Genomic DNA, 27014 nt, shown 5'->3' with positions numbered 1-27014 from the left:
CATTCATGTGGATATTACTTTGACATGTACCGCCTGCCTGAACAGACAGCAGCCCACAAAACAAAGACAGGAACAGCTCGAGGAACACAATCAAGAGCCCAAGGTGTTGACTCGGCCTCCATACTCCCCAGATTCCAGTCCAATGGAGCATCTACAGGATATACCGGAACAACACCGATCCACAAAGCTCCCACAATGCAGCCCACAGGATCAAAAGTATTCACTGCCAACACCCTGGTACCAGACACCAGTCACGATCCGATGGGTCAGCACTGTTTTGGTGGCACGACGGGGATCGACACGACATCGGGCAGGCAGCTGCGTCAAGGCAGGAGAGTGGTCTATCTGCACAAATGATTCTTTTATGAGGGAACTATTATCTGGGTTGTTTGTACTTCCTTGAACCAATAACAACCATCTCTGGTGGTGCTAAGCCCGGGATGTAGCTACGGTGCCCCTGCAGAATAGGGTCACTTCAAATGCGCTCATACCCACAGTCTACGTCTGGTGGGTTGGACTGGTGCACACACAGAACGGACACCTGTGAGGAGATAAAGCTGTATTTGAGAAAAAATGTACTGAATTTAAATCACATGCCCCACCTTTAATGTTGTCACCACCATCAGGCCGAAACATCACTTCCTGTCCAGTACTGTGGGTTATTATGACCAACCATACCTGCACAACTAATGACGAGTCCATCAGCCTCAGCAGAACTCAGTGTTCAGAACTAATTAGCACAGAAAAACATTTAAAACATCATAGCTGCTTAAAATCAGTATGCTAACATGCCATTGTGAGCATGTTAGTCAACTATTGTGCCTGAGCACAGCCGTGCAGAGTTACAAACTCTCTGAAATTTTGTTGCAGCTGTGTGAATAAACTAAACGCTGAATCGTGTTTTAAAACGCGTCCCTGTGTGTCCTCCTCTTTTTTTTTATGCACACCACAATGGAAATGCAGTATGGAAATGAGCCTCGGACTTTATTAGGCTGCTTGGACTCCCAGAAGGTTGGAAACAATGAGGCCACTGCAGTAAAAGCATCAAACTGGGCAACTTCTCACCACAAACGTGTTCATTTCTGCTTATTTCATTGTAGTTTTACACACTTCCTACACCGTGGTTGCAGGTATGTGTGTATTCCGTGGTGCCACAGTGTGTTCACCTGCAGGCCATTGTTCATAAAGGTCAGTGAGAGGTGTGTTTGCACCTTCAAAACCATTGTTAAATGTGTTTGGGAACAGAATGTCTCCATGCGTCTGGGTTAACACTGATGCCCAGTCAGACTCCATTCATGAGGAGGCTTCCCCTTCTGCTAGAGCACGGAGGGGAGGACTGACAGCAGGTGGGTGTGACCAAAAAAATACGAATATGCATTACACTGCAAGTCTGACAGCCGCCTCGGTCAGTATGAATGGTGGGAGCTGCAGGGAGCGAGTGTGGTGCAGCAGTTTGACAAAGTTTGTGAGAGGAGACAGAAATAGAGACAGAGAGACAGAAAAGCGCGCACATGGTTTGCTGGATGATTTTATTTTTTCTTAACTCCGCGCTGCAAAAAGTTTGAAAGTGAAAGACAAATGTGTGTGTGTGTGTGTGTGTGTCAGGTCACACTGGTGCAAACTCAAAGCGCACCTCGCAAATGTTGGCTGAGTTTAAACAGAAAAGACGTGCAGAGTTTGGCGGCCAGTCATGTGGGGTAAGTCTGTCATTTTATTTCGTGAGTTACACGCGTAAAAAAAAAAAAAAAAAAAAACCTCCAGAGAAGTTCACAGCTGTGCTCCCTTCAAAGCCCCAAAATGAGGAAGCAGCTTGTGTGTAATGATGAAACTCTGCGTTCATTTGCAGCACAGCGGAATTTCAATACTTTTATTGCTCAGAATGAAACGGGGCAGAGATGTTAACAGCTTTTTTAAGAAGTTCAGAGCAGACTGGGGGCCGTGCAGCGCTCACTGATGCGTAATGGGCGGTTTGCGCACAGATAAAAGGAAGTGTGCGGTGTCAAACACAGATAGTAACCCGGTCTTCCTCTTCCTTTTGTGTTTTTTTTTTTCTTTTTTTGTTCAAGTTATTGAATGACTTGACCTAAAACGGTTTTCTGTCACTTGGCTGCAGACTGTGCGCAAAACTCCGCACTCTGCAGCGCTGCTCTTATTACTGTCACGAGCAGCCAAAGAATGTTCCTGTGACTTGTCACTGATCTTTTTCTTTTTTTTTTATGGTCCGACCTTATCAGCGTGTGAAGTTTGGTTGGCGAGCGTCACCTCCTGGAAAAAAGTCTACAGCAGAAAGCAGTAGGCGTCTCTCAAGCTGTTCATGAACTTGAATTGTTGCAGCTGCAACCAGGGAAGTCATTGGAAGATGCTGCGTTCAAGTGCTGTCGGAAACGGTTTAAGGTTCCCTAACGAGCACATGCCTCAGCAGTGAACCTTCATACCTCAAACTCATTGTGCTTTTCTTACAAATGATCCCAAACTATTACATGATATAAATTCAGATATCAGACTAATTAGGAGAAACTAGATGGGTCACTGAAAGTTTAAACAGAAAGAATTGGCAAATATTATTATTTTGCCTTTTCAGTTTTAGTTGTTTTCATGCAAAAAAAGAACAAACACTTATTATCTAATCAGACTATTTTGTCTCCGGGTCAGGGTAGTCGCTGTTCTCACACTTCTGACTGCATCACGTGATCTTCTATAGAAATTTAGAGTTTGTCAAGTTGTAATTTCATCAGATATTTTAATTTTCTGAACCCTTTGAGGCCTTTTTATCCACGCTGTCATTGTCAAACATTATGTTGAAGTTGCTCAACTGCAGGGTGGGTGTTGCCACATATAGCCGGACCTATAACCACAGCGCTGTGGTCGTTGGAGAATGGTCTGGCCACACCTTTATGTCGCTGTGCTGTAGGTTCAAATAATAAGCTTTGCATTGTTTGTATTTCTTTGAACCAGTCACAACCAGCCCTGGATGCTGTGATGGTGTCCCTGCAATGTAGAGATGAGGGAATTGTTTTGCATGCAGGGAAGCGAGCGCCGTCATTTACATGGATAATCCATTGAAAGACGCAGGCCTACATTACTGCACGATCCAAATCTGTGGGTAGCTAACTAATCCTAAGGGGATTTTCAAAATGGTTACGTGCAAATATCAGAAAGGGAGAAGAAAGCTACATAAAATATGTTGAGTAAATGGTAGATTTATACTTGAAGTCTACATGTGGTGAGTCAGGCTACATGTACTTTTAGCAGAGGTTGTTTCATCAATTTCTGTTTCTAAAGTGCAGAAGAAACTGAAATTGGGTACGATTTATGTCACATTAGTCTGAATCACTTTACCCTTTGGCTTTGACTTTGGTCTTATGATTAAGCCGCAGTTGTCCTAATAAAACTCAGCAATTAAAGCGTGAAAGTTTATTGAGCTGCACTGAATACTTGAATAAGTGATAGAGTCCTGTAGTGCAAAAAAAGAAAAATGAATTAACAAATAAATTGTGTGAATGTCGGAGCCGTGTGACCGTCTTGGATCTCAGTGTCTCCACAAGATTGCAGTTTGACAAGGAGTCCAGTTTGAAGCGTAAAAATTCGTAGCGTGGCATGAGGACTTTCTGTGGAGCCTCCCACAGCGTCTTACAGCCTTCGTTAGCGGATGATGAAACAAATGTGCTCATGAAGGTCATGAGGCTCTGACATACAGAGTTCACTTATTTATCAGATTGAACGTCAGAAAACACCTCGTAATTGGAGCTTTTGTCAAACTTCTTTTTGAATTCTTTGCTTATTTTGCATGTTTAGTTTCTCTTAACATAACTTATTTCCTCCGCCCTGAAGGGGGCACCACAGTTGCAGCCTGATTTAAATTTTCGTGAGTCGTTTGCTGAATTTCCACCGATTTTTATTCTCCGTTCTGCTTTGCTCTGACTTTGTTTAAATATCTCCAGCAGTGCTTGAACTCATCATCACGCTGGAGGGAATATTTCAAATTCTTTGGCTTGTGCTGAACAACTTTCCTGTTATTTTCTGTTTCTAAGAAACATTTTGGTTTTCTCTCTTAAAGATTTAAAGCAACAGCGCGACGTTACATCGCTCTACTTTCATATTTTCTTCTGGCCGTTGTCATCCATCATTTCTCCGCTATTTGGACTCAGTAGGACGAAAGAGTCGGAGGTTAACTCTGCCTGGTGGTGTAGAGTGTGTGTGAGTTTCGTAATGATTGGCATGGGGTTTCCCTGTCCCTGTTTCCTTCATTCATGTGGCTGGAGTCTGAGACGTATAGAGCTGCCAACCCGGATATGAGCTGAATATTGAGTGAGTGTGTTTGAAGGAGAGAAGAGAGGAAGAGAAACTGAACTTCACTGAACAGTGAGCAAGAGTGTGTGACGGAGAGAGACAATGGGAGGGATTGTGTTTGCATAGTTTATTAACGCAGCCTTTATTTGAAGAAGCCTGTTCCTTCAGGCCATGTGTTGTGTTGATCCCTGCGTTTGTTTGTGTGTGCGTTATAAAGACTCATTGTGTTGCTTGGTGACCTCAGCAAACTTCCTCCTGTCACTTTGCACCATTTTGCATCCCCAGCAGCTAAATTGGACGCTTGGCAGGAGGAAGTAACAAAACACAGGCTTTGTGCACTTTGTGTGAAGCTGATTTTGTATCGTGCATTTCTGTCAAGGTGACAGATTACATGTAAAACGCAGGTAGACTGGAAGGACGTGCTCAAGCTCTGCTGATACGTCCCACAACTGTGACTTGTTCGGGTAAAAACTGAAATAATATCAGCCTCAAATTAACACGAAACCTTTAGGAGATGAAGCTAAAATCATGCCGTCTTCTCTTCTGTTGAACTTCAGAGACGCTGCTAGAGCGCAGTGTTACTCCAACACTAAAATCATGTTTAAAATCCAGACAGCGGACACATCCAGGCCAACAGACTGACCATCACATGTACATCACATTAATTGTTCCACCTGCACAGGTGTTTCCACTCACGTTACCTCATTAGACCCTCAGCAGTGTGTAGGAGTTCAGACGTTTTGATTCGTCATCGTAGGAAAAGCATCAGTGTTACTAAAGACCAGAAGAGGAAGAAGTATTCAGAGCCTTTAGTTCAGTAAAAGTAGCAGAACAACGCTGTAAAAATACTCCATTGTAAGTATAGTACTGTATGATTTAAAGTTTTTGATCCCTCTGACTGACACATGGTTATATATACCATCATTAATAGTGAAGCATCAGTGTTTCAGGAGCTTGTTACTGTGGTAGTTTGTATACTTCAGTTTTATTTACAGGAACAGCAGATTAATCTGAGGGGTAATGAGACGATAAATGGACACAGACTTTTTCTGAAATCCCTCATTTTTGCCGATGTATTGGCTCATTTGAACATTTACTCAAATGAAACCATGTGACTAGTTTAGAGGGAAAATCGCCATTTGGTGGAAGTTCTAACAACTCGCAGGCATCTTCAATGTGAGCTCGACGGCAAAACAGTTAGAAAGCAGTTGTTTAATCTGTAACTGTGTGTTTTAAAAGCTTGTTTCCTTCACCAAAAAGTTGTCAGATCACTCATCACCCATCACTCCCAACAACATAACAACCATTTTGTTCTGTTCAGATGTCCAGGTGACAGCGAGCCTGCAAACACAATGCAGCCATAATTAAATGCATTATGTACCTGTGCTGTTCCCGCTGCCTGCCCAGGTGTTTTCCATGTAAAAGGCCTTTTGTCCTCATTCGCTAGAAGTCAGTGTTCCAGTGAAAGCCCTAAACCTCCTTTACAGCCCATCATACAACCTGCAGGTGTTTGCATTTGCTTTTCCCATCAGGCCTCCTCTCAGGACATTATAGAAGCATAAAGACCGGCTTGATCTGCACGTCAGATCACACTAAAGGAGCGAGAGTTGATATTTTATTGTGTCAGATGTCAACGTTTCTGCAGTGTGAAGCTATAAACCCTTTGAGGAGTTGGTTTACTTTGGCCGCCGTAGCCATGATGACGGTAAATAAAGCCTCTCCTGTGATGTTCGGCCGTCGTGTTGTGAGTCGGTGAGCATGGAAATGAAGTCAAAGCAGGAACCGACTGATTACAGGTTGCTCTGTGTGCTGTTCCTCCATATAGACAAATTAGGGGAAATGTACATACGAGGGGTCGCTATGGAAACGCAGGCGGAAGTAGAGAAAGGTGAGAAGAAGCAGCTTTGCAGGTCATGTCAAGTTCATCTATCAGCAAGGTGAGATTCAGGCATCGAGTGAGATTAATGTATCGTCCGGAGAAGGACTCTGAAGGATGAGCTGCAGTGGAAGGAGAAGCATGCTGGAGGCCAGACAGACTGATTTAACCCGAGTTAGTGCTGCACAGACACACCTCTGGTCCGTGATATCACAGCCGGGGAGGTCTGGGGAAACTCAGAAGCTAAAGAGTCCAGCAGACTGTTGATATAAAATGAAGGAAATGAGAGCGTTCAAGCGCTCAAGTGCAGAAAACGAGAGTCGAAACAAACCAGATGTTCTGCCTCTGGAGCCGAGTGTTCTCCTATTATGACTAAGAGCCACTCAAATGTCTGAGAAAGTACCACTTCAAGACCTTATTGTGCTTTTTTTAGGTTGCGAATTTATGACTTGAGTGCATCAGAAAAAGGCTTCTTAAGTTGATGCAGCAAGTTTTTTAACAGTTTAAACAGTTGCTTATTCACGCATCAGCGTCGCCAGTCATCTGAATTTAGGTCGACTGCTCATACGCACGGCTGATAAACGGCAAACTGAGCAGTTAATTGAATAATTATCGAAACCGCACCAAAGCCAGGTGCAAAATCCAAACCGTAGGAGCTGCAGTTGAATTCATAATGTGTCACAAAATACCATTTTTAAGTGAAGCTTTGTGGTTTTGCAGAGATGCTAATGGGATGCAAACCATATTCCCAAGACGCATGCTTGGCGGTACATCATCACATATTCCAAATAAATGCAATATGATTTTTTAAAATTTTGCACATCTTTCAACCTCAATGGCAGATGGTATATAGTTGTTGTTATTGAAACTAAACCGTGAAGGTAGGGGTCAGAAAACCAAAGTAAAATTAGCTGGAAGATGCTAAAATCGCTCCGCAGTTGGCCCTGTGTCCACTTTCATGCATTGTGAATATTGATCAGGTAACTAAGAACCTTTGGAGGACACAAGAAAGAACAAAACCTTTTGAGGAAAGCTGCAGCTCAGTCCATTGCAGAAGACGTTACAAGACTTCGACTGTGGCTGTGACTGGTTAGCTTCACCTTCCTGAACCTTCGGCTACTTCTGCTCTTCTGTCTGCAGCGAGAGAGAGAGATGCAAACCACAGATGGCTCATTCAAATGAAAGTAAATTTTTTGTGTATTCATGCACCGACGAAAACAAATGAGTAGGCAGCTTTTCCATCACACACACTGAAATTTCACTCGAGTCATCTCGCTGCTCCATTTGTGATCAGCTCCAATTCAGCTTGAGTGATGCCATCTCAGTACTCAAGACTAGAAATGAGTTGGAGCTTCAGTTTTAATACGAGCAGTGCAGCATCAAGCGCCGCGTGTAGATTTTCACTGTTTGAAAAATAACATTTGCAAAACGTTTGGTCAGGTCTTCTGTAAGCCTGCGTTCTGTAAATATCTTTGTCAATTGGTAAGCTTGCAGCTGCGGTTCCAGTTTTACACCTTCTCACTTCAGTTTGGAGTAGTACCTCGTTCCACCTTTCGTGTTGTGTAACCTTTTTAGAACCACAGATGCAAAGAGGCTGTTCTCGACGCTATTTTGCAGTGGCGGTTTTTGTGTTTCGTTTCCGGCTGTAGTAGTTTCGGTGGAGAGTTTTAGGGCCTCGTGACGGTTTTGACAATTTTTGGAAACATGTTCATTTGCTTGTCTGGTGAGAGTTTGATTCGTATATAGCAGCCACATATCTGTGTTAAGTGTGAAGTCAGGAGGCAATTAGCCTAGCTTAGCATAAAGATTTATAGCCTAGCTTAGCATAAAGGCTCATTAACCAGCTTTGAGCTTGGGGGGGAAAAGTATCCCGGACGAGCCCCCACTTTACTACAAACCAGCTCAATTGGAGAAAGAAGTAACTAAAATCAGCTGTTTATATAGTTTTTTTTAAATAAAAGGTGGGAAATTAACACAATTCAAACACAAAAGAAGCAAAAGGAGGAGCTGAGGGTGGAGGATGCTTCTCAAACAAACAAAACTGATATGACTTCAACCAGAAGTTGCACTTACCTATTCTCTTTTGACAAAATAAAAGCCCCAAAATCGAACCTTGCCCATACTCTACCCTGAACAAAAAGTACGACGGACAAGCACCTGTATCTAATTTTATTTAACTGCAAATTTAAGACCACCAATCTGGCCTTCCTGCTACCAAACTAGCATCTTAAAGCCAGTTTTTAAAGAAAGCAAGACGTGAGTGAGCTTCACAAGCTTTTAAACACATATGTAGTTATAATTAACATGTCTAGATTGGAGGCAGTTTGGTGCTGGTTTAACTAAAGTCGATGGAGCAGCAGGTCGGGTGAAGCAGACATCAATCAGCAGCAGAGGTTTGCACACAGAAATTTACATACAAAACTAAAAATCCCACAAAAGGAAGAAGAAGGATGCAGCTGCTCAGGGATGCAACAAGGGGGGAGCAGCTATCACGCTACAGCCAATATGAAGTGAGTGTGAGGTTTCCAGGTAAGCAGCAGACGCTCCAGAGTGTCGCTGCTTTGGAGGCGCTTGTAGCCATACTTGTGAACTTTGGTGTGAACGGTTTACCACCCCTTCCTGTCTCAGACACGAGCGACGTACTCACTGAACTCTGAATTAGAAGGTGAAGAATAGATGCATTTCCGAAAATGGCAGATACGTCTGTACTTTAGTGGGAAGCTGTTCCACCTTAAAAAGTAGAAATCGCAACACAAGAGAAGTCAGAACACTCGACTCAAAGCTCATTTTGGGGCTTTTGATGTGTTCTGCTGTCAAAACTGAAGAGAGCTGTAAATTCTAATCTTTCTCTAAGATGTACTCGTCACCCGTCACATTAAGGTCCTTCCTACTTTTTTGTGAGGTTTTGTGGACATGCACTGTAACGTTTGGCACGAAGCAGCTGGATTTTAAGCTACTGAACACCAGGATTGTAGATTATAAGCGCTAAAAGCTGTCAGATCCTTCATGGGACTCCCTTAAATCTGCAGCGAGAATGGTGCAACCTCTGCTAAGATAAAGACAGACAGGATTCCTGACACTTTATTGGAGTCTACGTTATAAAGCAAACAGTAAAACAGACTTATTGTACAGTTTGTGTCATCACAGGGCCTCTTATTACGAGCACACTCAGCACAAGGACAGTAGCACTTCCTCTTCTGTCGCCTCTCCGGTGTCGATTTTGACATAATTCCCTGGTAGGGCAAAGAGTCTCTTATCTCCAACATCTCAGCTTTTCAGGAACTAAAAGCAGCAGCTCTAGTTGCAGCTTCATACTCGCTGTGTTGCTCCTTTTTGGACTGACCTCCGCCTGATGGGTCGAAACAAGTAGCAGAGGATTAAAGGCGGAAAATTAGTTGCACATGACAAAACAGTTGATCAAAGGAAGGTGTTGCATGGTAGCGTTTGGAAGAGCATTTGTCTGTGTTCACTGATTTGTGTGTGAAAGTGTTGAGGCTCGTGTGAGGCTGCACACTGTATGAGTGAGTGGGTGCAGTGTGTGTGCATACCTGTTGCTCCTGTGGCCAGCTGTAACCTTTTATCCTTTTGTTTTGTAGGTTGAAGTGAAAGTAAGTCAATCTCATCAACTCTCATCAACAGCATTCTTGTCTTATCGTCTCTCTTTTAATCAGGTAATAACTTGCAGAACTTGCCGTCTTATTGCTGGTGTGTGTGTGTGTGTGTGTGTGTGTTGCTGTATCTCTACCAAGAAGAGGGGAGGAAGGTTGTGTTTTCATTCCTGTCTGTTTCTCAGAAAGATATCGCAGAAACTTTGAGGTTCGGCTGCTCAAGAAATCTGCTCGAGATTTTGTCAGTGACTGACCTGGAGGGTTTTTTTGTGTGTTCATGTGCTCGTGTCATCCTTCATTTCTTAGTGCTGCCAGATCAGATGCTATAGAAGTCTGTCTTTGTTGCATTGAAGTTTTTTGGGTGCATGCTGTCAAAGCTGCACCTGAGATCACGAGGAACAGCAACAGGCAAGAATTTTACATTCCTTTATGAAGACAGGACTTTCTGCAGTTGGATGTGTGCATGGTTGTCTTTTATGGTTTGATGGTGACAAGTCTTTGGTGACAAGAGCTAGTAATGAAGGCTGCACAGCTTCAACCTAGTCAGAGAAACTGCAGTGTCTCTAGCAGTGGTAACCGAATTCATTGTCATATCTTCACAGGAAGCAGTCCTGTGTCTGATATCAGCATGTGAACTTTGAAACACATTCTCGTCGTGAACCGACTGCAGTAATAATAGTTCGCTCACACCCATAGCGAGTCTGTTGTGGGCAGGTGCTGTTGACCGCTGGATTACAGTTGAACTTACTCGTTTCCAGTAAGGTGCTGCCACACGCTGCAGATGGGAAGACGCAGGATGTGTCACCAGGTCTTGTGCAGACGCCACCGAAGGGGTTAACTGTCTTGCACTGTGCAGCTTATTGGTATCTAACGGCTGCCACAACTGCACCATACATTACTACTGTGGTGTTTTTAGTCAGAGCTACTGGTTTCCAGTAAAGACCTGCACCCAGTGGCTTCACAGCAGAGGAAGTGGTGGTTGCGGAGCCTGAAACTTCAAAAAAGAAAAGAAGAAAAAAACAGTTTTCACACGGCAATTGCTTATCTTTTCATGCAAAATGCTTCACTTGCCTGCCTCACATGTATTTATACATTTGCTTCTTTTTTCTTGTTTTTTTTTTTTTTCAATGAACTGTTGCTGCAGCAGCTTCTTCTGAGTGAAACAAAAGATCAAAGCTGCAGCACAGTGAAATGAAAGGGACAGACGTGTCTGTTTCATGCATCTTGAAGTATCACACCAGCTGCACATGCTGCAACTTCTATCATTCACTCTGAGGACCAGGGCTGATTTTATGCATATCTGTTTGTCATAGAAGTGGCCAACAGAAGCAGTAAACGGTCGTGTTTCAGATCTGAGAAGCCGAACAGTAAAAATAACAGTCCAATATAATCTCAGCTTCTGATTTTGCACAGGCTTTAGTCACCACATTGCGCTTTGTGAATGGAGGTGGAGCCACTGTCGCCACCTGCGCTGCATACAGGCTTATACCGCCCCCTAGTGGAAAACGACAGGAGTCACACTTATTATTGGCTGAATATCCATCTGCACCGTGCAGTTTGCTGCTGCAGCAAAGTTCTCTGTCTTTTTGTATTAAAAAAAGACAAGAGGTAAATGTTATGATGTTAAAATAGCTTCATGATTTTGCAAAGCAGAATCTCCAGCAAGCTGCTTAAAGCCTGAAACATGTCAATGTCAATGTGTCAGCAGCACAAGTGAGTCTGTAATGGTGAAGAACTGGCTTTAGTATAAAATAAATGAGTAGGTATTGTTGAAATTGTTCAAATTTTCAATGCAAAATGCTGATAACCTCCTATTCTATTCTCTCAAATGAAGGTCTGTGGACCTCCAGGAGTCCACGGCACGCTGTCAGGGGGTCCGTGAATAAAATCATTTAAATTATCATGACATATTAACAGTATGTTGTTTTTTTTTTTTGTTTTTTTTTACAAAACATGTCATAAATGAATAGGAGGCTGTTTTCATTTTAAATCGCTAACTGAAACTAACATCTAACTAATGACAGATTTTTTTTTAAAATGATGAGCTATTACAACAAATAAAGTGCACCTAAACGATAAACAAAATTAAAAAGTGAGGGGATACAGTGAGGATTATTTCCAGAATGGCATTTTTGAAATGAGCTGGAGACTGAAACATCTCATGTGTTTGCAGTTTCTCGCCAACGAGGCCGAACGGAGGAGGCACCTCGACACAAAGCATCTAAATCACACAAACAAAGGGACTGCGGACATGTTTCCTCAGCTCAGAGGTTTTGGACCCAAACCAAACACCAGGTGAGATTATGAAAAATGAATCACATCTTGCCTTCTTTAATGACTGTTTAATGAGTATATCACTGTCACATTGGTGTCTGGGACTGCCACTTGTCATGGGACGGAGAACTGACGATTTAATTCTTTTGGCCGTGAATTCATTGGAAATGTCCAGTTCTTGTTGCACTCACCACACAGATGTTGCTTCCTTTTCCCAACCACATATCTGTGAGTCATTCTCAGCAAGAAGAACAGGGCTTAGTCCAAAGCGGAGGATGACCTGTGTGTTTGCCTCACGTCTACTATCTGTGTTGAAATGATGCAGATGTTTTCAATACGTGTTCAGTGTCTTTCTGAAGCATTTCTCTTGTGTTGTTCTGTCACATAACTAAGACTATAGGAAGGGCTTCAACAAAATCATCACAAGGGACATACATGAGGGGGTCCCTGGGATGTGTTCTGTCTTGTAATGGGTCTTCTAATTGAGAGCCAACTTGACAGAAGACTGAATAGCTTTCTTTTCTTGGCTGTTGTGCAAACAAATGATATCAAAATGTGACTTTGAGCTGTTTTCTTTGGAGTAGTGATTTTTATTTTATTTTTTTAATTTTTACATTTTATTTTTCTTATTATTTGAGTTATATATGAAATTATTTTAAATTTTTTACATTATTTTTTTTTTTTACAATTATTTTTGTCATTTTTATTTATTTATTTTATTTTATTTTGCTTTTAAAGCACTTTTTCTAAATGTCACTTCAAAAGCAAAGGAAATATGCGCAGAAAAATGTGCACAGCAGGAATGTCATTGCACCTTTAAACATTATAAAAAAATAAAAAAATAATGAAAAAAATAATTTAAAAAATTATTTTATTTATTTGTCTTTATATTTCTACTTTTATTAGCCTTTTCTTTATGGATTCATTTTTGATTAATATTGCTTTATATTGCCACATTATTTATTTTTTATTTTATTTATTCTTCTTTTTATTTCCACTTTTATTTTTTTATTCTTTCATTGATTTATTTTTGTAATTTGGCACCGTCACTACTCCATAGCTTTCCGGCATTTTAGAAACAACACAATTCATTGCAAAGGAAAGAAAAAGCTAAATAGTTAAACTTAAGACTGAAAATAATGACCAGTTGCAGCATTTAAACTCCTACAGGACCTCTCTGCCTCCATCTGCTGTCTGAGTTTGGAAGTAGCTAAAGTTGCTCTTTCAAAGTCAGCCTTCAGCGTTTAGATTTTATCTCTGTTTACTTTCTTTCATGTCTTTGAATTGCTGGATTTTACTGTTTCGTGCTCGACTGTGTGACCAGAAAGTCAAGCATTCACGTATGAATTTAATGAATTATTCAAAAGGGAACACGCAGAAGATTAAACAAGTTAAATAAGACGAAGCAGTGCAACAGTTATGTCATGAATTGAGGGCTGGTTAGTCTTTTAGATTCAGGTTAAACAGCTAAACCAATGCATGTGTTCATGTGTATGTAGTGAACATGACTGTATACACACGGACATGTTGCAGAGTTGATGTGTGTTTGATTATTAGAGCAGGTTTATATATAAATATACCTATTATGAGTCCAGGACTGTGGCTCTGTAGCTGTTTTCTTTCATCTTTTTGGACGACAGCAAGAGTTTCATAATAATGAATTAACACAAATTTATTGAATTTCCCTTCTGGGATAAATAAAGTATTTTTCATTTCATTTCATTTCATTTCATTAATTTCATTAACAATACTAAAAAAAACGGTTCTTGGAGGCAGGATGCAGCAGGAGCAGAGAGGTTGCAGAAATCGTTCTATCAGACATCCCTTAACTTTCTTTTTTGCCTCGATTTGGCAGCTTGTAGCACAAAGTCAGACAGAAAACATGAGTCAGAGACAAGACAAGCTTTCATTCTGAGCATCTTACCGACAATTATAAAGTTAAATGCTGATGAAATTCTCACAAGACCATAAAGGAAAGTAACCCTCGTCCTCATTGTAGTTCCTGCTTGTTGCCAGAAGAGGGCAGTGTTTCCTTCATCATCCTCCTCTGCTGAGCTCCTCTGTGTCAGACTGCAGGCTCTGTGTGTTTCTTGCCCTCCAGCACCAAGTTACTGGATTCTTTGAACCTCTGTCATTTCTAGAGTGTGAACAGTTGAAACTCCGCCCCCTCCAGGGAAGGAAAGCTATTGATTGGTTGGCGGGAGTCAGTGGGGGGCTATTGATTGGCATACTTTAAGACAACAATGGAGGAGAGCAGTGAGAAGCAGCCAGGGTTTGGTTCACACAGTGGATCAGGTCAGTGAAGGCAGCTGTGGCATTATTCTAATGTGTGTGAGTGTTTTGTAGTGAGTATTGATCGAGCTGAAGTTTTCCAGCAGCTGCACAGATTGTCAGTCGTCTCTTCAGGCTCCTAATGTGCATCATGTAAAGGAATATTCCGCCTAAAATCTGTGTGGGAGGCAAACTCTCACCTCCTGCTGGCTCGTAATGTAAATTTAAACTGTTCCTCCTTCATGTAGCGCGGATGCTGCAGTTTCCAGTCACTAGTTAGAAATGGATTCCTTCACAGAAAATCAATACCAAGAGTTTAAATGTCAGCCGGCTAATGTGCTCACAGCGACACATTCTGACGCAATCATTTATCATTTTAACCAGAGTATTAGCATGCCAACCCTCTTTGTAGACACCATTCACCCCCTTACAAGTTTTCCCCTTTAACTGCTTGTCAACAGTAAATGATGGTCAATATAATGTGGCTTTAAAAAATCGGTGAAGTAAAAATCTAAAATGTAAAGTTAGTGACTGCACAAGTATACCCAGTAGACACACACTGATGGGAACGCCATTGGTTTGTTCTTTGTCATGAACCAAAACGTGACGACATCAGTGTCTTCCTCTGCTGCTGCCAGAGAGTCCAGCTCCACCCCCGTAGTGTTGCAGGTCTTGTGAATCAGCCACCGCTGGCCACCACAGCCTCGTAAAACACCCTCAGAACGCTCCAGCAGATGTTGACGGACCTCCTCAGAAAGCAGACGCCGCTCCGGCCCTTCTTGTAGGACCTCATGGTTTAGTTACTTGTAGTCCTCTACTGAGCCTCTGGATTAAAAGAGCCTCCTTAGATCCACATACAGCTTCTTTTTTATTCTTTTTTCTCCATTGTTAGATAATTTTGCGTGGCATATAGCAGTCAGCTGCAGCATTAAAACTACTGAAACAACATTAAAAATCAATGTTCTGCTGAGAAAACTTGGGTCCTGGCATTAACCTGCCCAAGAAAGCCTGAAAAGAGGCCCAAAGCACTGATCAGACCTCCTACTCCCTCCATCTCATCTAGGCCTCACCTTAAAACTCACCCAAAGGATTCAACTTCTTGGTGCCGGACACCAAAGACACCCCCAGAGGCCCCCTGTAGATGCCCTGATGCGTCAGAGCTGTTTAAGCAGCACAAAGCGGACTTACACATTTAATCTTTTAAAATAAATGCCGGTTAGAAAGATGACTGTCTCGGTAAAATGCTGTTTCCATCCAGCGTCCCACACTGCAGCAGAGCCCGTTTGTTGTTGTTGTTTTGCTTTTGGCTGCACTGTTATTGCGAGACGCCGCCTGACTGAAAGTTTGATTTTGGAGAGAAAGTGAGACGCGGAGCGACCTGGAAACTTTCATTTGTTTCCAATCAGAAACCCAGACGCCTCCTCCGGTGTCGTCTGGATGGCTGCGCTCGCTGAGATGAAAGCGAACAGAAAGTGTGCAGGCTTTGGTGTCGCATGTCGATGAAACCGTTGTTGCTGTTTGCTCCGCTGATGCTCTTGTCGTGCTTATAGATCGTTGGCTGCAGCAAATGAGGATCAGATATCGAACAAAACTTGTTTTAATTTAAAATCACAGGAGGAGAGTCACTTTATCCAACTGACTCAACAATTTCCAATCCCATTTTTCTCTCCTAATACAATCCCAACACCGTATAAAACTCTCTCCATAACAACACATATTTACACTAATGCTGCCTTTCTATCTGCAGATTATTTCCCTGATTTATTTTTTGATTGGGAAAAGTGACCTCTGCGGTTAATCCACCGGCCTTCTGAGACATGTGAGAATTAATAGACCCACAGGACAGACAAAGACCTCACCCTGGTGGTCCCATGCAGACATTAATCATCATGAGAACACACCAGCATCCTCTCCTTCTGCCACTCAACCCGCCGACCACACACACACAACTGTAGCCGTACACCCATTACCTCCTCGCTGACTCATGCCATGCAGACGTTGGGAACTCCACATGGAGGGAACGCCTCCTCCCTCACTCCCCCACCTCCAACTCCCACATCAGTCCATGCGTCTGAGCCGGCTAATCAGAAGCACAATAGCATCTCAGTGCGCCACCTGGAAACTAATGGTGTTTAGACTCACGAGGAGGTGAGTCAGATCCTCCAGTGCCTCTGACTAATGACCCCGACCGACCAGCCGCACTGTCCCGGACTGGAAGAGGCCTGAGGGGGGGTGAGACCTGAGGGGATAAGGGAGGTGGGGGGAGGTGAAACAGGGAGTTGAGCGAATTAAACCAAATAACACCAAAAATGGAGTGTAAACCCGAGGAGCTTTTTTTTTTTAGAGCTGTCTTGGCGGTCAGTTTAGAGTCTGGTTTGAGTTGCTAAGTAAATTTCCTGTTTACATTCCTCACCTCAGAGTTGCTGAGCGATGACCGTTGTTCTTTCGAAATGTAGGTTTGGTCCAATTTTCACATGACATATTGCATTTTGTCTGAGTCAGGCAAGCAGCTGACTCAAAAGGGAGTTATCTGCAAGCTGGAAATTTGATGATCTACATCAAAGCAAGCCAATGTCATTCTAGTATTGACTGTATATTGATTCAGGAGAGATGGAGTAATTGTGTGGGTGCTGGTTGATTCCCCCTCTAATAAAATCACTGAGTCCATCTACCCAGCAGTGTTTCCATGGCTAAACATCACCAGACAAACTGTTCCACTTACGTCAACAGAGCAGAAGCAGCTACCAGTCATGGCAAATTCATAGTTTGGAGGAGAGAGAGGAGGACGAGGGGGGGTGTTGGTTTGAGGGGATGGAAAGGTTCTGATGGAGAGACGACAGGACGGAAATGTTCTGCTGAAATAGGACGGCGTGCTTTTCATGTAGCACAGCTACTTCTGTATTTTGTGGCGGATAAAGTGCTGGAAGCTAAAGATGGGGGGAAAATCGATCGAGCTGCGCTGACATTCGTGTTTACAGTCGATCGCTGTCATTGGCGCTGTTGGGATTCTGAATTTCCAGTCCCCTCTTATCAAGACCAGGAAAAAAAAGACTACTAACCTGATGCACTGTAAGTTTTCTAAGTGTGGCGATCAAAAATCATAATGCACAAGACTCCTGACTGTCACTGTAGTGCTGTTACAAGAAGAAGTAGTAGTCATATTCCATCTCAGATAGTTAAATGTATAGCGATTAGCAGCCCAGTCACACACTAGCAGCTATACTGTACTAAACCATACTATGATATACTATAGGTAAAGACTTTCATTGGACAAAAGAGTAAAAAAACAGTTTATCTGCTCTAACATAAGCCTTTTAAATGAGTATGCCTGATTTGCTAGATACCTTTTAGGGAGTGATTCGCACCTTTTAGCATCTTCAATACCAATCCCTGGCAGAACTCCTGAATGGCAAAGATGGTAACACTTTATTTATGCATGTGTAATATCTATCAGTGATGTTATTTACTGTCGTGCAGAACCACGTTTCATGTTGCTGCCGATCGTAGACAACAGTGTGAACAGCGGAACCTGTGCCATCCATTCCTGTTACTGTATCTGTGCAGGCAGCTTTGTGCATGTTGTTTATGTTGAATGCACCAAGAGGAGCAGCATTCCTAATTTCATTGTATGCAGAGTTTACAATGACAACAAAAGCTGATTTCGGAATGACACACGTCCTGCTGCTTCCCAACAAAAAGACTAATTTTTGCTTCGTACCAGCCAAACCAGGAAACATCTGGCCAGTGATGGTGTGATGCATAGACGGTGTAGTAAAAGTCTGCGCATGTGCAGTAGAAGTGTGACTTGAACAAGACAAAGGAGGCCGAGATCTGCCTGGTGCAACAGGCAAAGGAAACCGCCATGCTGAAGGCTGCACTTGACCATGTGCAAGAACAGTAAGAAAACCAAAGATGTCTCCTGGCTCTACAAATGACATAGAGCATGAAGGCAGCAGTAGTCCAGGTACACGAGGAGCTGGAGAACCAAAGGTGGCCCCATGAAAAGTCCTGCCAGCTGGAAGCTAGAAGCATCCTAAAGGAGGCCCTCAAGGAGAAAATGGAGGAAAAAATTTACACGTGAGTTGATGGACAAACTTGTGGATTTACAACACAAGACAGATGAGGTACCGAAACACTTAAGAACACATTTCTGAAGAAGAGATTCCTCCAGCTCTTTAAGAACTGGAGGGACTCCATCTGGATCTGACCTCTGACCTCAACCTCATCAAACCCTCTCCCCAACCGTCCCCTAACCCGGTCCTCCATGTTCTGATCTGCAGTTTGCAACCTGGCCAGGTGTAATAGTTCATATGCACATTTATCCATTGTTAGCTACAGCTGTTCTATTTATACACGATCATACTCTTTGTACTTTAACATACTGTGTATATCTGTACTGCATATAACACACTTTACTGCACTTCTTTGGCACTTCTGGTTCGATGCTAAACTGCATTTCATTCTGTTAATACTTGCACTGTGCAATGACAATTAAGCTGAATCTAATCGAATCTGTTTTTTGTGCAATATATTACAACATGAAATATATATATAAAAAAATAGATACACATCTATTAAAAAAAAAACCCCTTAGTATGATATTTGTGCTTTATCTTGATTCTATTTCCTGCCTCAGCAGCAAACGGAAGAGAAAACTGTCCACCACAGACCCTCAAAACCGTCCCGCACATGTTAATAAAAGACCTGCTCAGAAAGCAGACACAGCTTTTCTTTCTCAACACCAGTTTCTTCGTCTTTGTTTCAGTACATGTGTGTTCTGGGGTTGACAACTTATATTATCTGAGTACATTTAACATTTTACAGCACGTCAGTTTGGCGCTGTAGTTTCATTTTTCATGCATTTGGGAGGTTATAATGCCAACACGATATATCTCTGTAATAAAATAAGGCGTCTGTGTGTGTTTCAGGCACAAAGGAACATTCAGAGCTAGACGGCAGGGTTTTTGCAGACGGTGACGGACTACTAACCAGCATTAGTGATGATGTGGTAGAAAAAGTAATTACGAGGCATTTGAAGGAGGAAAATCCTGCTCTGTGCCTTTACTTGTTGATTCAGACTCCGAGAACAGCTGAATTCTTGGTTGTTTTTAAGCGTCTCACGTGAGTTTTGGACCATCACTTTAACCGATCACGAAAGCCAGACATGATTTTATGACATTGGCTTTATTCACTGCTGGGTCTGAAGTATGCTACTGCCTTTGGCTGAGGAATGCATGACTCAAAATGTGCAAAAACAATATTCTGTTGCTTGGTTTTGGGATTTTTTTTCCCTGTAGCTGCGGTCATTTAGAAACCACGTCACCAAAAATATCACTTTACTGAATCATTGCATTTAAAGAAAAATCCATTAATGGCTTCGACTGTTGTGTAACACTTACATCCAGAGGCGCCTTCGTACACATGTTTTCTACAATACCAGCAGTTTGAAAATACTTTTAAATGTCACTGCAGTGTGTCATTACGAGCACAGCCAGTGTGTTTTCAAAACACCGTTGTGCAACGCCGGCGCGGATCCCGTTGCAGCAACTGTGCAAGTGTTGGTTTGATTCCCACACGGACACTAAAGATAGAAAGCCGTGCTATTCATTCTGCTGTTCTGCGTAATGGCTCTCCTTGACTCATCTGTAGACTCAATCTCCCACAATCCTCCCACAACGAGCACTTTGCTGAGCCAGCATTTCTCAAAGACTGCACTTTCTCTCTTCTCTCAGCTACAAGGTGCATGAAATAAACGGGCTGAAATTAAGCTAAAAATAGTTTTCAAAGCCACATGACTCGGTTTGGACAATTCGTTTGACCCAGCATCAGTGAGTTTCAGTGCAGCTGGGCATAAGATTTTGTCTGTTTCGTTAACGCCTCTCTTGCTATTTTTGATGGATTCCTTTGATCTCATTTGCCCTTATCGCCTGTCACACTGTGTGAGTAGCACTGTGGCATCTTATCGATTAAAGAACTTTCATAATTAAGCACATAAGGTTTCGCTTTCTGTGGAGGCAAGTTTTCTTTGCATGCTTATCTGTCGCAGCTGCTCACACCGACGTCTCAGTTATTTCTTAGTTTTCGCCTCCTGAAATGGAAAATGCACGGTGTCGTGTGGATTTTTCCCTCGAGCGAGCATAATTTAAGCCATTACCTCACTATAGGTTGTTCATAATGATCAAATTAGCAGTGGTTTTTATATAAAATGTCATCATTCATTGCATTATAGGAATACTGTAGCTGTTGGTCCATGGCTTTTTGTTTTAGGAGTCTGAGCAATTATGATACCAAGCAATAAAAGCAAAAGCTGCTGCTGGACTCAGTAGGTTTTTGGTTTGTTCTTCTGTTTTTCCAATATCTGCCAAATGTCGGGAAAGTTTCTTTAAATTTGCCAGAAATACTCACATGGACACAACGGATTAGATTTTGGTCGTCAATGGGAACTCAAAAACACGTTTTTCATCATATTTAGTGCGTTGAATGCGACAAAATTAAATAGAAACGTGTCATGGAATAAAATGATGACGTAATGGTTTTATATCCAAAAGGTCAAAGGTCAAATCTGGACCGCCATGGATAAAAACTGACTTCAGTGGCTTGTGGATGCATAAAATGGTAGTAGTGGTAATTCTAGTGTCTTTTTCAAATTAAGTGACATTTGGTAATGTAATTTAGATATCTTTAATTAATGTGATAGCTTGGTTTTTGGGATGGTGGTCTCTCAGTTGGCCCACTTTGGTCCAGACTGAGATTTTTCATCGACTACTCAATGGATTTCCAAGGTATTTTAATGACATTTTTGTCTTTCCTTACATTTTTTTGTCTTGTAAGTGGATTTCTGGCCAAGTACCTGCAAAGCTTAGCTCTCTCATTAACAAATATCCGCACTCGCACATGTTAGAAAGCAGCATTGTCAGTGTGAGCATACCAACTAGCTGAAATTGACATTTAGGTCAAAACACCACAGCGCTCGACACACGACTGCTTGTGTTTCTGTGTGTGTAATTTGCAAATGAAGCAGCAGTCAGAGCAGCATGTAGCTCATCAGTTTCAATGTTGTTGTTGTTGTTTTCTTCTAATCCTGAGATAACGCAACTCTCTGCCGTCGTTTTCCAACAAACAGAACATTTGAGCGGAGCTTTGTCCTTTTTGAAGGAAGCTGCAGCGTGGCAGAGAGATGATGGTCTTCTACCAGTGCTTGACGCTGATATTTGAGCATGCATTGCAGAAGTAACATGCAGAACTGTCATATCCTGTTCTCCAGCTGTATCTGTAATTAACCGGGCTGAGCTGCAGTCGCATCTGCTGCAGTGATCTGTGTCTGTTCCCCATTTTCGTTAGTGCCAGTATGACTGAACAGAATTTGCATCACGTCCATCATGTGTTTGTGTCCGTGGCTGTATAAGGGTTTGTGTATATGTGTGTGTGTGTGTGTGTGTGCTGGGAAAAGTGTGGGAACTGCAAGGGAGGATGTGTGTATTTATGAGTTCCCATGACTTCCTCCGGATAAGAGCTTCAGCTGGATGGGGTGGGAATTCATTTGTGTCAAAATAACCCCGGGGGTTATTAATGTCAGTGCAAAGTGCAGAAGAGAGCGAGAAGCTGCACTTTCACCAGCAGCCTTGTTTCCGGTTTTGATCTCTTCATTGAGCTCCACCAACCAACCGACCTTCACTCGCGCCATCCCACATGGGTTTGACACTGATGCCGCACCCGTAAAACCCTCCTAAATCACAGAACTCTGCCTCAGATCAGATGCGTCAGGCGGCGCCCAGATGTGCGGCGACAAGGCCTCAGCTTGTTAAACTGCTCTTGAACAAATAGCTGTTGTTCTTTTTTCTTTTGGGAAACGTGCCTGTTTGCTTTTCTTTCCAAGAGGGAGATGTGAGGATTGATATGCGTGTGGGATAAATATGGGGCTGGAGTCGGGATGTGGTTACGTTAGCTTAGCATAAAGCGGGGGAGAAGTTAAGAAAAAGTGTGATTACAAACACATTTAATAATGGGCCAGTTTTATGCGTTGGTTTGACTAATGCAAAACGATTTGTGTTTTTAAGAGGTTCCATGTGCGGCGGAACTATTTCTTGGCAAACAGCAGCATCCTGAAGTCTTGAAGTCACATTGAGATTAAAAGCTTCATTGCAGTTGCCAAAAGCAAAAGTGAAACTTGCACCAAACGCTGCTCAAAATAGAGTCAGCGGATAATTGATTTTTTTTTTTTTAAAGACGAACAACTCCTTAATATTTTTATATGTGTGGGTAGACGTGCATGTAAGCTGCAGCGTGTTAATTAATGAGGTTTAGCGGATATGCCTGCTTCCAGAAGTTACACCAAGCATGTCTTAACTCTCCACCTAGTGAAGAGTTGTACAGTAAAGCAGTGTAGCTCAGGAAAGATTTTGTTGCTTGTGAAGTCAACTTCTTCTCTAAAAAGTTATCAGCTGACTTTAAAATCACTCCCTGGGCAATGAATTAACTCAAAAAGCTCATCTGTGAGTATTAACGTCACATATTTAGACGTTTTAGAAGAGTATAATCCCTTTCTGCCTCATAATATCTCAGATATAGCTCACCTGGTTGAGCTGGCGTCCCACATTCAGGGCCTGTAGTCCCAGACGCAGTGGTCATGAGTCATGACTCCCGCTCATGGCCCTTTCCTGCAGCTCCTTCCCCCATTCTTCTCCCCCACTTTCCTGCCTCTCTCTCAATTGTTCTATCAAATAAAGGCAAAAAGCCAAAAAAATAACTTAAAATAAATATCTTAGATGCATCTCTGTAGTCTTCCTTCCTCTAGAATGTACAGATTTATTGATTCCCAGCCTCTCTCTAAACACATCCTTTCCCATTTGCTGCAGCTCGAGCACACCAGCTCACCTACGAGTCTGCTCAAACACTGTAACACTACTCTACACAGTGGCAAGAGCTGTAATAATGGAGTAATTTGGCCACTTCTGAAGAAGAGCAATGATATGGAAAGCCCTGTTCTGAAAGCTAACAGGATTAGATTCTTTAGGTTTGTTGCCTCGGAAGTTTAAATCCGTGCTTCAACGTGGAAATATTCATTATTTTGCTCATTAATCATCTTCTAATATGTAGAAATAATCCAACATATAACCAAGTTAACAAGGTAAAAGCTAGATTTTTGCAGAGGAGGATCTTTAACATGAAATAAACTTTTTTTCTTTCTTCAAAATGTTGAACTGTTCCTTTAAGGAAGACCCTCAGCGTGATTTTAGCAGCATGGTGTACGGATGTAAAGCAGAGCCGCCCTCGATGCAAAAAAACCTAAGAAGTCAATACCTCTGGGAATTCTGGGAAAAGCTGAATCCGGCAGCAGATTGGGCTTTTTCTCATGACACCGTCAGCGGGGGTCATGAGTCGCACTCTCAGGCTTTCCCCTAAATACGAGCTTGTATTTCTATCTTTGTGAGGCTCCTCGGGTCGCATAATAAGACACTTTTAGCCCCTTATGCTAACCGAGGGCCCGACTAAGTCTGAACCCTCAAACGGCTTTTTACAGATCCGTGCCAGAGTCGACCGAAATGCCTTTCATTCAAATCGGTCCTCGCTGAGACGGACCTGCAAGCGCGAGTTTTAGCACTTTGAAGCTGAAGGAGGAAGAAAAAGCTGCAGCTCAAGTGGGAGATTCTTGTGTGTGTGTGTGAGTGTGTGAGTGTGTGTGTGTGTGCGCTTGCATCAGAAGTTGGCTAGTCATTAGTAGAGCTTTTAGTAGAGCTTTTTTGGAGGAAGTGGTTGTTAGAGATGACTCAGCCAAGCCTAGCATTTCATTCTGTCTCTCTCCAGTCTCTGTGAGCGCTCCCTCCCTCCGTCACCTCCTCTCTCTCTCTCTCTCTCTCTCTCTCTGCATTCTATTCATTCCTCTCTCTTATTCTGGAGCCTTTATTTTCTGTCTTACTGTCATCTCTCTCAATCCCTGTCACCCCTCTCTGTGTCTTCTTTTCTCTCTCCTCGTGATTCATCTTGACCTTTGGAGGTGTCTCAGTGTGTGTTTGTGTGTGTTGGTGTGTGTGTGTTTGTGTGTGTGTGTCTGTTAGAGCAGGATCCTCAGCACAGTGAGTGGGAAGATAACTGGCTTCCTTCAGAGTGATTAAAACATTCCTTCTCTCTTCTTTTTCCTCTTCCCTTCACTCTCTCTCTCTCTCTCTCTCTTTCTATTTGCCTTTCTCAGTTTTCACTGAAGACTTTCTGATGAAGAGGAGGATGAAGAGAGACACACTGGTAAGTGACAACAAGCTGGACATTAGTTGTTTTTTTTTCAGCATTGACTTGGACTGCACCTCTAGGAGATCCTGTTATTTCCCATTTAGTTGTGTGAGCCGGTCGAGGGGAGTTGCTTCATCGTTTCTGCTTGAGGAGGTTCAGTAAGACAAATCAAAACATTTAAAGAGAAGATAACACAGTGGTGGATTTGTAAAGAAAACAGAAGGATAAAAAGCAGCAAGGAATGAAGCGACAGGTTGGAAATATATTTAGAAGTTTGAGGGGATTTCTGTCTGCCAGGCGCTGCATGGCATGTTTTAGTTCTGCTTCTGTTCAGGCTTCAAAAAGCGGTTGTTGAATCCTCTTATTTGTGTGAAGATCACGAGGAGAGATTTTCCTACAGCAATAAATAGCTCGGCATGCAAAGCTCAGGTTCGCCTTGTGCAGCGCTGGGCTAAAAATAGGAAATGTAATGTAAAATCTGATGGTGGATAATCACAGAGACGGCGAGCAGCGCCGTGAGGGACGACTGTTTTCAGTTTTGCTGGCAGCCGGTCAGGTTGCGGCAAAATATTGGCTAAATTTGGCACTTGGCATGTAACCTGCAGGTCCCAACTTAGCCGTGTAATCACAGAGTGACGCACTGACCGCACCTCTGAAGGGCTAAAGCGAAAGTGGCGGCGTTGCGTCTCCCGGCGATATCACAGCAGCTGTCCTCACATGGGATGAGGTGATGAAAGGGCTCCGGCTCTGGAGCGCTTCAGTCACTTTGATCGACCTGTTTGCAGAGTCTGCCGGTGACGTTAGCAGGAGTTTCACAGACGCACATTATATAAGATCTGTAGGCTTTGTTCTATCGGCGTACACAAGAGACACAACTATCAATAACACACATGCTCCACATTCACCTTTTGAATCAACAGAGAGTCTCTTTGTGAGTGGGCAAGCCATAAGTGATGACTGTACTTCTTCACGGATTCAGTGCTGCTGTGTAGTTTTGCAATAATATGCCAGACGTCCGCTGACGCATCGAGATTTTTAACCCTTTCGTGAACGAAGCGGCAGAAATATTTGACATACAGACTCGCTGTTTATGTGTTTATCCTTCCAGAACAGAAAATACGACTATATGGGCCGTGTTTGTCTCTAAGGTGACGTCCAATTTCATTGTAAAGCAGCGTGTTAAATCAGAAACAAGTGTTTTAAAATTGCCATAATCTCCGTCTTTCTTGTACGAGTTTGTAAAATCCATCTGTGCTTACTTTGTGGTTGCTTAGTTATAGAGTCATAGAAATCAGGGAAGAACATGCAGCGGCTGATTAAACCCAGTTAGACAGCGAGCGTCGGTGTTGATGTTTTAGAAACATGTTAACTCTGCATGAGGAGTTTCCTGAAAAAGGTCGGCTTTCAGTGACATAAAGCTGTACATGCACACATAGTGAAAACTGCTTGAACCAGGCCTCACCCATAGACTGTACCTAAAACATGCACATAGCCACCATGACGCCACCCATTTGTTTTCCTGTTTTCAAGCCTCAGGTTGGAATGTTGCCATCAGCACCTTTTTGTCTTTTGAAACTACAGTGACAAACACAAGGCAGCTCCGTCCTAAAGCTTTGCCGTCTACGCTCCTTCTAAATTTACAAACTGAACATCAAGCTGGATTAAAGGAGACTTTAAAGCAGCAATTTAGACCAGAAACTCATTTAAAAAAAGGTTTACTGAGATTATGGATCAAAGGAGAAGTCGGCTCATTTTCTCATAAACTTCTACACAATCTGCCATTTTTTGCAGCCACAATAGTCGCCCCCTGCTGGCCGTTAGAAAGAGTGCAGGCTTAAGGCGTGTGTGCCTTAGTTTCACTTTCCAGACCTGGAGATGCAGTCGTCCTCAAATGTATTCATCCCCTTGTATTAAAGAAAAGGCAAAATTCACAACAGTCACTGAAATAACTAGAAACTGAAAAAAGTAATAATAAATAAAAATGTGCTGGATTGTAATTTAGTGAAATAAGATGTTGATTTTAAATTGTGGTTGAAAAGAAGAATTTTAAAAAACCGTCCCAGACAGATTAGAGCACTTTGCTGATGAGCAGTGGATCAGAACACCTGTCAACAGGTGCAGACGTCTGATTGGGAGTTACAGAAAACACCTGATGGCAGTGATTGGCTCAAAGGGTTGTTCAACTAAATATTAGTTCACGGGTCCCATCAGGCTTGTTTTTTTTTTTTCCCTAAATATTTCTGTTGAACCACAATTCAACAGCAACGTCATGATGTTCATTAAATTTTTTATTTATTATTACTTTTGTCAATTTCAGCTTATTTCATTGACAGCTTTTTTTCCCTCTTCTTTAATGGGAGGGTGTGAATACATCCGAGGACGACTGCATCTTCATCTTTTATATACAGTCTGTGTTGGTGATTGTGTTTCTGATATACTGTTCTACCAGAAGAACCATGAGGAAGCTCTAT

The 27014-nt window shown here is 42.5% G+C and overlaps 1 long non-coding RNA gene across 1 annotated transcript; it reads left to right on the top strand.

The window, feature by feature from the left end:
• Positions 1–1406: 1406 nt before the first annotated feature.
• LOC103370852 (uncharacterized) lies at positions 1407–26464 on the top strand. Its single transcript, XR_520909.1, has 3 exons — positions 1407–1697; positions 11948–12069; positions 24509–26464. It is a non-coding gene; the product is annotated as an uncharacterized LOC103370852 (long non-coding RNA).
• Positions 26465–27014: the final 550 nt, after the last annotated feature.

The sequence above is a fragment of the Stegastes partitus genome, unplaced genomic scaffold (assembly GCF_000690725.1).
Source record: "Stegastes partitus isolate 25-593 unplaced genomic scaffold, Stegastes_partitus-1.0.2 Scaffold1490, whole genome shotgun sequence".
Taxonomy (NCBI): domain Eukaryota; kingdom Metazoa; phylum Chordata; class Actinopteri; family Pomacentridae; genus Stegastes; species Stegastes partitus.
Note: the sequence above shows the minus strand (reverse complement) of the source record. Positions and strands in the feature narration are given on the sequence as shown.